Raw genomic sequence first — 11,512 nt, 5'->3', positions numbered from 1 at the left:
GTTGTGTTTATCAAATTATGGCTCTTTAAATTAGGGTTTAATTAAATCTGATTGTAATTGAGGTCACATTTATAATCAAACAGCAAATGTATCATTTTACATTCATTATTCATTATTTATGTGTCGACTAGAGTCAAAAAACAAACTAATAATTGCACTCACTGACACTAAACAGAGTGATACAGAAGGTACTCTGGGTTGTGGAAACATTGGAATCGATGCTTATATGTATTTTAATCTGTGTGACCTCGTATCTGTATTGTCATGTAATTTGTATTCTTGTCTTGGAAATGGAACTTTGAGTCCGGAATAAAGGATTCATTCATTATCCTTCATGTCTTCTTTTTGCATCTATTAACTTTTCATTGCCAACACACAAAAAATTGAAATAAATAAATATTTGCTAAATGAGTGTCTTTAAATCAATATGACCTCCTCAGGTGATGTGAATTCATCCAAAACACACAAAACACAAAGTCTCGGAGTGATAAAAATACATGGATTCATGCAAATATAACACTTTATTTCATTTGTCATGAAGGACATTTTTTTTCCAAGTCTATACTCTGGATTCGCTCAGTAATTAACTATATCATTGCACAGTCCCCGACCGTCTACAGAAACGTCCCCACCCCACCCCCACTCGTATATGTCCCTCCCCCACCCTCACCAAAGAAACAGATAGGTAACAGGCTCAGTAGAAAAAAACAAGAGTAATTCTCCTACGATTTGTACAAAATTCACAGATTATTTCTTTCATTTCGTGCGTTCGTCCTAGTCCTTGAGTATTTGAACTCGGCCTTCCCAAACCAAACCAAACCATGGTAAAAGAACACGGATAAAACTGGTTAAAATATATATATTATATACATATGTACATGTACAAAGTAAAGCATTCGATAGTAATGAAAAGAAACAGTACACAGAATAAAAAATAGCTACATTTGCTGGATATGGACCTACAAGCGTTTGGATACACTGTGGGTATACAGACACAGCCAGTACGTATGTGTACGATGAACGAGACGTAGAACCAACTGATTCAGCCAGTGTAACAGTGACCGTAGTTTCCTTCTGATCTGTCTTTTCGTAAACACCCAACGCTTCGCAAACACGCAAACCGTTTTGGAAAACATTTCTATTGTTGTCATTGCCTTTTGTCGTTGCCTTTTTTGGTCAGTGCAGTGATACATTGTTAAGTTCATCGATATATGAACCCACATTTTTAAGCATATGTATATATAAGAATATATATAATGTTGTATTTATTTTTATAAGCTACCAGATCTTGAATACACATGAAAAAACTCTCAAATGATAGTGTGAGTCGAAAGATAATGTTTAATGTTTCCTCTGGTCTATTTGTCTCACATCCCATAATAGCCCAGTTTTCCCGTTTTTTTTAATACTTTAATTATATTTTAAAATGTATAATAATGTTTCTTTACTGCTAATCTGAAACTATGCAGGATTCTTTAGGGGTTTAAACCTTCTCTCATGTTGCCTGTGCGGTGTTGCCAGGTCGTGTCCACAGCAACGCATGCAGCCAGCCGCCTGCACATCCTATTCAGATTCCAGGGCACATTGAATCTGTGCACCCTGGAATCTGTGCAATGGAATCAGTTTTCTCCTAAATATTGAATGTGTTTTTGCATTCTCCTGACCTGAAAGATACTCTTATGTGAACATGAAATTTGAAAGGTCAGACATGTTGAGAGTTAGTGGCTGTGAACGTTCTGAGCTGTGCTTTAATATTCATGAGGTGAACATATACGAAGAGAGCTGGTGGTGTATGTATGGGTTTGTGTATATGAACGTGTGGCTATATGAGTGGGTAGATGGGAGTGTGTATGCGTTTGAATGCATGTGTGTGGAAATTAGTGTGTGTAGGATATGTTTCTATGCAAACATGTAAACAAACAATCACTCAAGAGCAGAAAAATACTGACACACACACATAAACACATGAGCAATGAAAATAATTCAAGAAAATGGAAACGAATTGTGAATCGACAATAGTGTGTCATGCTGTTGATGGGCTATTAAATTATTCCCCTTTTGAGAGAAAGATATTGGTGGGAGCATCCGCAGGGAATAAGATGCGCTCTACAGGTCAAGGGTGAAATACCCTGTGGCCCTGAAACCTCCTCTCTCTACCTCTACCACTACCAGAGCCTGATTGGTGGGTTCATCTGTCGTCCTGGTAATATCAGTGGTGGTTGGTTGGTATATTTGCCCGCCAGCCAAGCGGATCTGTAACGTTCTCGTTGATGGATGGAATAAGGATCTCACCTACGCCCTTGTCAGCATTTAATCTTTCTCACTGTCTTAACGTGTGTTGCTCTCTCGGCCCTCTACCACTCTACAGGATATTCTCTCGGCCCTCTCTCTCCCTGCATGTGTGATGCTCTCTCAGCCATTTCTATCTGTGTCTTTGTGATGCTCTCTTGGCTCATCTCTCTTTCTCTCTCCTTGTCTGTGTTATGTTCTCTCTCTCTCTCTCTCTCTCTCTCTCTCTCTCTCTCTCTCTCTCTCTCTGTCTCTCTCTCTCTCTCTCTCTCTCTCTCTCTCTCTCTCTCTCTCTCTCTCTCTCTCCATTAGCTCCAATCTGGCTAAGTGGCCATGGGAAAGAGCAGCAGAAGAGGACCATTGATCAACTGGTCCTCTTGAGAGAGAGAGACTACAAACACACATGGAGATAGGGAGAGACTACATACACACATGGAGAGAGAGACTACATACACAAATGGAGAGAGAGAGACTGTATACACACATGGAGATAGTGGAAGAGACTACATACACACATGGAGAGAGAGGAAGAGACTACGTACACATGGAGAGAGAGACTACATACACAAATGGAGAGAGAGAGAGAGACTGCATACACACATGGAGAGAGAGGAAGAGACTACATACACGCATGGAGAGAGAGAGACTACATACACAAATGGAGAGAGAGAGAGACTGCAACCACACATGGAGAGAGAGGAAGAGACTACATACACGCATGGAGAGAGAGAGACTACATACACATGGAGAGAGAGACCACATACACAAATGGAGAGAGAGAGAGACTGCATACACACATGGAGAGAGAGGAAGAGACTACATACACACATGGAGAGAGGCAGAGATTATTCTTTTCGATGCATGTAAGATAGAGAACATTCATGCATGGATCGAGAATATATTTGCATCGAGAGGGAGAGAACTATTGTTGTGCGGCCCTTGTGCAAAGAAACCCACGCACACTTAATCAAATGAAGGACTATGTTAGTGCATTCATACTTCACTAAACAGAGCAGTGCAAAAAACATCACACACACAGAGAAACACACATACATTAGTACAATGTAATGGTAAAAATGCATTGTACTGATTTACACTCATAAACGCAGGCAAGCACACATATACACACACACATACACGCACGTACACAAACACACACAAACACACAAACGTAAACACCATATTCAAATACACACACACACACACACACACACACTGGTTCGTCATTTGTTCCTCCACCAGAGGACTCTTCACTTATGATGGACTGCCACACTGGCAGAAACGTAAATTATTTCCCAAATCTCCTCCTTCTAGCGCTGTGGGCTGAGTGTCCTCCCGCCCACCACGCCCAGCGAGGTCAAGAGTGCTCTCTGCTCAATGAGACAGGGCTTGGACCGTGAGCCTGGGCATAATGAGGAGGCAATCATGAGGTCTATGGGATCCTGCAAGCCTACGGGCACGTACGCCTGGCCGGCAGGAAAAGGCCCCGCTGCACTTTGTACTGCTTCTTCAGCTTTCGGGAAGGTGAGAGATTTCTCTTTGAAAAGGGAAGCAAAATGAGAATTACAATCAGATGTTTCCTCCAAGGTATTCACCACCCAGAGTCTCGTGGACTCAGAGAGAAAGCTTCTTATAATGTTATCTGTCATCCGTGTCGAAATAAGAGAAACGTTTTCCTAATAGAAAATAGGAAATCGTTTTTAGTGTTTGGGAATGTGTTTGAATATAGTTTGTTTCAATGGTTTAAAAACATAATACTTTTTGAAAAGTGAAAGTGAGAAAAAGGTATTCAGGTATGTGTAGGGGGTTTCACACCTATAGTGAATCCTAAAAGGTATTGCAAGAAGCTAATTAACCCTATTATATAGCCTTGAAGTGAATCTCTGATATTTTCGTACTTTTACAGTCATATTCCTCTAAAAGTAGGGCAAGATCACAGTGTCGATTGAATAATATATCATTACGGCGTTTCTCGGTGGTTGAATCGTGTCTCAGATGGTGGGCTCAGCAATGAAGGGTCTTCTGAAGTTATCACTCTTTTGAACACTTCATGCATGCTACGCACACACACACACACACACACACACACACACACACACACACATACACACATACACACACACACACACACACACACACACACACACACACACACACACACACACACACACACACACACACACACACACACACACACCTACACACAGGCTGTTTCATTGTCCCCAACGTAGTGCAGAACTTAATGTTGTTATGAAATATATTCACTGCATGGCTTTGTTAGGTGTTAGACTCCCTGTGAAGTATGTTTGGATTAAAGCATCTGCTAAATGAATACATGATGATGTGAATTAATTTGTGTATATGGGGATACTGTTTGTAATGTACTGTGTCTGTAAATAGTCCACATAACTGCATAAGTGTATCTACATTAATGTCAAAAGAATGTACAGATTTCTCTTATTTAATCTAAGTTTTGGTCTGTTTCGTCCTCTGCTTTGGAACAACTTTGAAAAATGAATCCATTATTTAAAATCCATTGAAATACATTTTAATTGAATCCAGCATGTCCATGTGTGTCCAGACCAAACTCAGCAGGGTGTCAGCTACAGTTAGCTAGCTGAATGGCGGATGAAGCTGTGGAGGCAATTAAAGCGAGTGGCTGTTCTGATTGGTTCTGATAGTCACCGCCAGTGTTCCGCCCGTTGCCCCCGGCAACAGTTTGTGTTGCAGTGTGAACAACTCCCTGGGCATCAGCAAACACACACACACACACACACACACACACACACACACACACACACACACACACACACACACACACACACACACACACACACACACACACACACACACACACACACACAGTAATGAAACACAAGAACAGCAGCCATGCACATTTCAACACTAAATCCTCGTAACATAAACAGCAGTTACTGTTATTATAATATTCTACTATCTCCTGCATTCTAGCCCAGATTAACACTCATAGATTTTTTTTACTTTGCACGCTGATCCATGTGTGTGTGTGTGTGTGTGTGTGTGTGTGTGTGTGTGTGTGTGTGTGTGTGTGTGTGTGTGTGTGTGTGTGTGTGTGTATTATCTCTGGGGCTGTACTGGTACGAGCAGTTGTGGGATTCCCTTTGATCGCATCCTAGAGTTGGTAATTGCCACGGCAATTATTATTTAAGTGATGCTGTAGGAAAGAGGGCACGCCATGCGCATGCAGTGTGTGTGTGTGTGGTACGTTTGCTGCAGCATTGCGCTACAATACGGGTCATATTTGAACACACCCCTCTCTGCAGGGACCTGATTACACTCAAAAACCTCACAACAACACCACACCCAATCTCTGAGAACAACTATAGCATGTATAAAATGTATCACACAGCTTTTTTGAACGCTGAATTCTGGTTGGCCAATAACAGCATTCTACGGACTGCTGTTTCTGTAAAGCAGGCCGCTGCTTAACCGAAGCAATCTAGTAGAAGCAATGCCGTATCTTTTTATTGAAGAATATCATTAGCCGTGTAACACATGGGATATTGTACAGCACGCTGGTCATTATCGTGAAATAATACCAATATTGAATAAATAATCGCATTCATTTTGCGATAAAGAATAGCTAGCTGTACAATATCCCTTACGTATACATTCTAGTATTCTGTAGTTGTATGTATGTTTTATGTCTATATATATATACAGACATTATACAGACATATATATCTTTATATATACATACATGTACACATAGCATCTGTACACATACATATGTATGTATATGTATGTTTAGAAATATATAACTATATATATATATACATACACATTTTGTTTTATATTTATATATGTATATATATATTTATATATATATATATATATATATATATATATATATATATATATATATATAAATATGTGTATATGCACATACAGTATATACGTATAAACACTTATATTTACACATATATGTATAAATATGTGTACATCAATTATTATTTATATAAACAAAACCTAAGAATATAGTATGGTCTTTAGAGTAGACATTGATAGATAAGACACTGTTAAAACTTCAGATACTGTACAGTAGAAACTGTATGTCTATATATTGACTTCAATTACTAGGAAGTCATTTAGCAAATGCCTGCATCCATGTCCATAAGGGGCAGGTAGGGGTCAGGGCATCTTGGTCAGGGATGACATCAGTGGAGCTTGAACCCAGAACCCTTCGACTGGGAGTCAAACACATTAACCATTAGACTAAGCCAAAATAATTGTGTTTCATGCAAACAAATGCACATCAGTTAACGACTGTGATTCTATCTTACAGAAACCCGGTATGGTTTGATTGTGTGTGTCTGTGTGCGTCTGTGTGAATGAGTATGTTTAGCCAGGCACTGGTTTAACCTTTAGCCCTTGCGTAGGGAGCTCACGGTGATCGCAGTCAGAAGGGATTGCTAACCTGCAGTGCTGATGCTAGTATGGGCCATGTTGAAAGCGTTCCTGGGTCACCTGGCAGCAGAAAGGAGGGAAAGCTCATGTATGTGTGTGTGTTGTTAATAGAACAAAAACGCGCTTGTGGCCTACTGTCATTCATCAAGTCAGTTTACACATGAAGATACTCTAGCTCTATTGTGCATTTTTTTTGTGAGTGTGTGTGTGTTTGTGTGTGTGTGTGTGTGTGTGTGTGTGTGTGTGTGTGTGTGTGTGTGTGTGTGTGTGTGTGTGTGTGTGTGTGTGTGTGTGCATGGGTGTGTGACGGAAAGAAAATGCAAGTGTGGTCTCTTGCAAATGCAGCAGACAGATTGATTAAAATCCCCTCAGTTATCTTGGTCATCAACCCCCAAACAATCTTCTAGCACAAACACGCACGCACACAGACACACTCTGTCTCTAACACAGAATCACACACACACACACACACACACACACACACACACACACACACACACACACACACACACACACACACACACACACACACACACACACACAGCACAAATTCTCTCTAAAACGTACACCCACACACAGCCTCACACACACACAGCCTTCAGATTTACAATCAAAAACGACTTGTCTTTAAATGTAAAACAGCTCCAGACAGAGAACGTAAACACACAAAGGAACACAGACACACACACACACACACACACACACACACACACACACACACACACACACACACACACACACACACACACACACACACACACACACACACACACACACACACACACACACACACACACTGACACACAATGATGAGACAATGTAAATCGCTTGGTTTGGACTACTAAAATGGTTGCTCTGCTGTCTCTAAGAGAGACACTGGGGAACATGGGGTTGGAAAGGCCAGAGTTGACACTAGCCTAGCTCTGACTACCATTGATCTGGAAGTGTATTTAACTATTTAAATTAAAAAAAAGACAGTGTGTATGAATGACCTTCATGTTTGTCACAGTGTTGATAAAATATAAGTGTATTTCCCTTTGTTGAGATTAAAGCAGTACATGCACCACACCCACACATTTCAATAGATATGATTTTCATAAGATGATGTTTGGGGGTAATGTGGTATCTTGGCACACTTTAGCCACCCTAGATGCTGGGGTGCCCTTGTTACCATGGAGACAGATCAGAGGAATATACGAGACACTGGACCCTGTGCCCCCCCCCCCTCCCCTCCCCCTCTATCAGTTCATTAACATTGACCTTCTTTACCACAACAGATCATTCAAATAACACAATAAAAACAGCACAGAAGAAGAAAGAATGCATTGATTGTAACCAAGGCGTTGATATAACAGATAAATCACAGGACAAGAGATCTTTTCTACTGAGGTTTGGTTCTTGGTCCACCTCCTTCTCCTCCTCCTACTCCTCTTACTCCTCCTTCTCCTCCCACTCAGTGTAACTCGCCGTTTTGGCACTTGAATATACGACCATTTGTGTCTGTAAACGTAGAATAGAAAGATTCTGTCCATATGTTGTGTAGGTAGGTGTACATCTGGCAAGTGGGTGCTGTGTGTGTGTGTGTGTGTGTGTGTGTGTGTGTGTGTGTGTGTGTGTGTGTGTGTGTGTGTGTGTGTGTGTGTGTGTGTGTGTGTGTGTGTGTGTGTGTGTGTGTGTGTGTGTATGTGTGTGTGTGTGTGTGTGAAGGTGTGATCGTGTCTGTGTATCTTTGTGCAAAAGACACCTGTGGTTGTGTCTTCTTGTGCCTGTGTAGGTTCTCAGTATGTATGTCCATATGACGTTATAACTATACTCTATTCAAACACGTACATTTTTATATTTATTTACTTAGTCTCTACATTAGTCTGTGTGTGTATATATGTTTGTGTTTGTGTGTGTGTGTGTGTGTTTTCACAGTTGGCCACCGGTTGCGACTGTCCCTCGTTTGAGCATGCGCGTGTGTTTGTTTGTGTGTGTGTGTGTGTGTGTATGTGTTTGTAGGTTTCACAAGGGCACACAGTAAGTCAATCAATCAAGTGATCGGTTGATCAGTAAATCCAGCCTAATCAATCAACTAAGTCTTAAAACTCCATGTCAACAGCAGCAGACGTCATCTTCTGAATCCCCAAAGCCAAACGCCCAGTTCTCCTTTCCAGCTGTAAGGCCTGGAACAGTTAAAACGGTTGCTTCTACCCAAGTTTAGCGCTAAAGGGCACAGCCTAGCACAATTGCTATGAGGCGCCAGGGGACTCATTCCCTGTCAAGCTCTGTGGAGGGGAGCTCGAAGCGGCAGAGATTAGTGCAGTTAATGCCTGCTTAATAGCTAAAACCTAGCATAGAAGCTAGGCTTACGGATTTGATGACATGAGCTGATGTTGAACGGACTGACAAGGAATAGCATTACCCAATAACAGACCTGTTACTATGAAAATCACATAAATTCTTATGAAAGGAATAATATTGTTTAAAAAATGTAACAACCCAAAGCAAAAAAAATTGTAGCGCATAAGCAGATGTCTTGGGGATGAAGTCAACACACGCTACCCTGGACTGACATTGACAATTCACATCAAACAACGTGTGTGTTAATGGGACAGTAACAGAACATGGTACATATTGTATGTCACACTAGCTGAGTGGGGAGTGAATTGGGAGTCACAGTTACCGCTACACTAAAGAGTGAACAGTGGTTAGTTCACAAGGGCAGTGTTCTTGAGTTTGAGGTTAGATTGCGCCGTCAGTGAGAATCTAGAATTACAAGACGACACCTCTCCGCAGCCCCAGGCGGATGGCCCTCATTTTACATAGAAGAAAGCCGTGAGAGAGAGAGCGAGCTGTGTAAACCACAGTATGTGTGTTCTATGTAGAATATATTTTACCCTGGCTGTGTCTCCCTCACGGCTGAACATTACATTTTCTGGATAATTATTTAGTTTTTATTAAGCTGAGGCAGCAACCAGGGAGCACCTCAGGGTGAGGGGAAACACGTCTCAGAGGGCAGCCTATAAGAGAGCCGCTATGACACTTTCTGTATCGATTTTGTGTTTTACAGTATTTTTCCAGGTCTTCCAACACTCAGGGGAACCTCACCTTGTGCATCAATGTGCTCCTTGGGGAAGATGGTTGTATTGTCTACAACAACATCAAGTCAGAGTTAGAAAAGGTTTGTTATATTTCCCCTTAAGCCAATCTGCCACCATCCTGTAAACCAATTTTTGCGGCCATTAAAGCGCCCCCTATTTCAGCCCCAGGTCTGATGCGCCATTTCAGAAATTACCATTTTGGAACATCACAAGTAGGCGTGAAGATCTCAAAAATATCCTGTAAGTGATAATATATCCACTATAAAACAATTGAAATATTTGATGTGAAACACTGAAGATTAGGAACTAGGTTTGGTCACAATGGCACGTCGCACCTCAGTGTGTCGTATACAGATGACGGAGTGAACGCAAGGCGAACCAAAGGGATTTGGACCAGATAACAGCGAAACCAACTGCAGCCACTAGAGATAAGAAGAGGAAAGAGGGCAATCCGAATGCTTTGTCACCCCCTGCAACCTGACATTTATCACATGCGCTTCCAGCATGGTGCTAACATCACTGCAGGCTGTAAGGCGGATAAGGAAAGGCTGCCCCATTGACCATTACACAGAAGAAAGTACTGTTTTTCTATTTTCGATAATCCCACTCGCACTGTGAAATAACCCTAAAAATAACTGTATATAGAACTGTGGTTTTCAATACAATGAAAGGCCTTAGACATGGCGGGCACATATCCACCTTTCCTGTGATGTAGCCTCCATCCATGCCGTAGTGCTGGTGCGCTACTGAATACAACCACAACTGATTTACAGCCTTCTGAACCCCGCATTGAGGCTCTTTGACATGTGTAAAAAGGGTTAACACGTCAGCCAGCGTTCTCCAGCTAAGTGCCCGCAAAGGGAGTTTAACTTTTTCCCTGACTGTTGCGTTGATCAGACGTTGGGAGTGTGAAGCTGCCTTTGAGGTCGGTGGACTGTATCAGCGACCTAGACCGGGGGCATTGGGGTTTGTGCACGCGTTACTTTCAAGAGCTCGGATCAAAACAACAGTAGGAAGCATGGAGGGCTATCTTCTCTTGTGTTGGTTGGCCGTGGACCATGAGTGCTTTTATCTTTTTAAGAACAGCTCTCAGCGGACCTCAACCTCGTGGAGGAGCTTGAGAAAAATCTGACCGGAAAAATATCCGCGGCCCAAAAAGATACTCCTACCAAATAATTGTAGACGACTGTCTGTCTGATAGCTGGAAGAGAACATGCTAGCTCCCCTGTTTGACCAAACTGCCGTTTCAAAGAGAAGGTGAGAACTAGCCCTGTGGTGAAAGATCGAATGGGACGGGCCTTGCCATAGGCCTAGAGACTAGGGCTGGTCTATCCCAACCAATCAGACTCAAGAAGCCAGGGGGGTTGGTCTTTCCCAATCCATCAGGCTCAAGATGTCAGACTAACAGCCAGAAGGGGTTGTATCTCTGGGACCGGTTCACCTTGGCCTGGGTCCAACCCAAAATGCAACAGGAATGCAAACTAAAAAACCTGACAATCGTGGTTAAGTAAAAAGTCACAGGGGGGTTGTACCTGCCAGGAAGGGTTAGAAGTGACCAGACACAGGGGACACACCCGGTAAGAACAGGGAGGCGGGTGGGGGTGTGAGGGTAAAGGTAGGGAGAGGATGAGGCTGGGGCAGCCAGGTATAGTTTCAATCACACTAAATCTTGTGAATATTGATATGAGAGTGCT

This window comes from Gadus morhua, chromosome 3 (assembly GCF_902167405.1).
Source record: "Gadus morhua chromosome 3, gadMor3.0, whole genome shotgun sequence".
Classification (NCBI taxonomy): Eukaryota; Metazoa; Chordata; class Actinopteri; order Gadiformes; family Gadidae; genus Gadus; species Gadus morhua.
The sequence above is the reverse complement of the archived record's forward strand: the minus strand, read 5'-3'. Positions refer to the sequence as shown.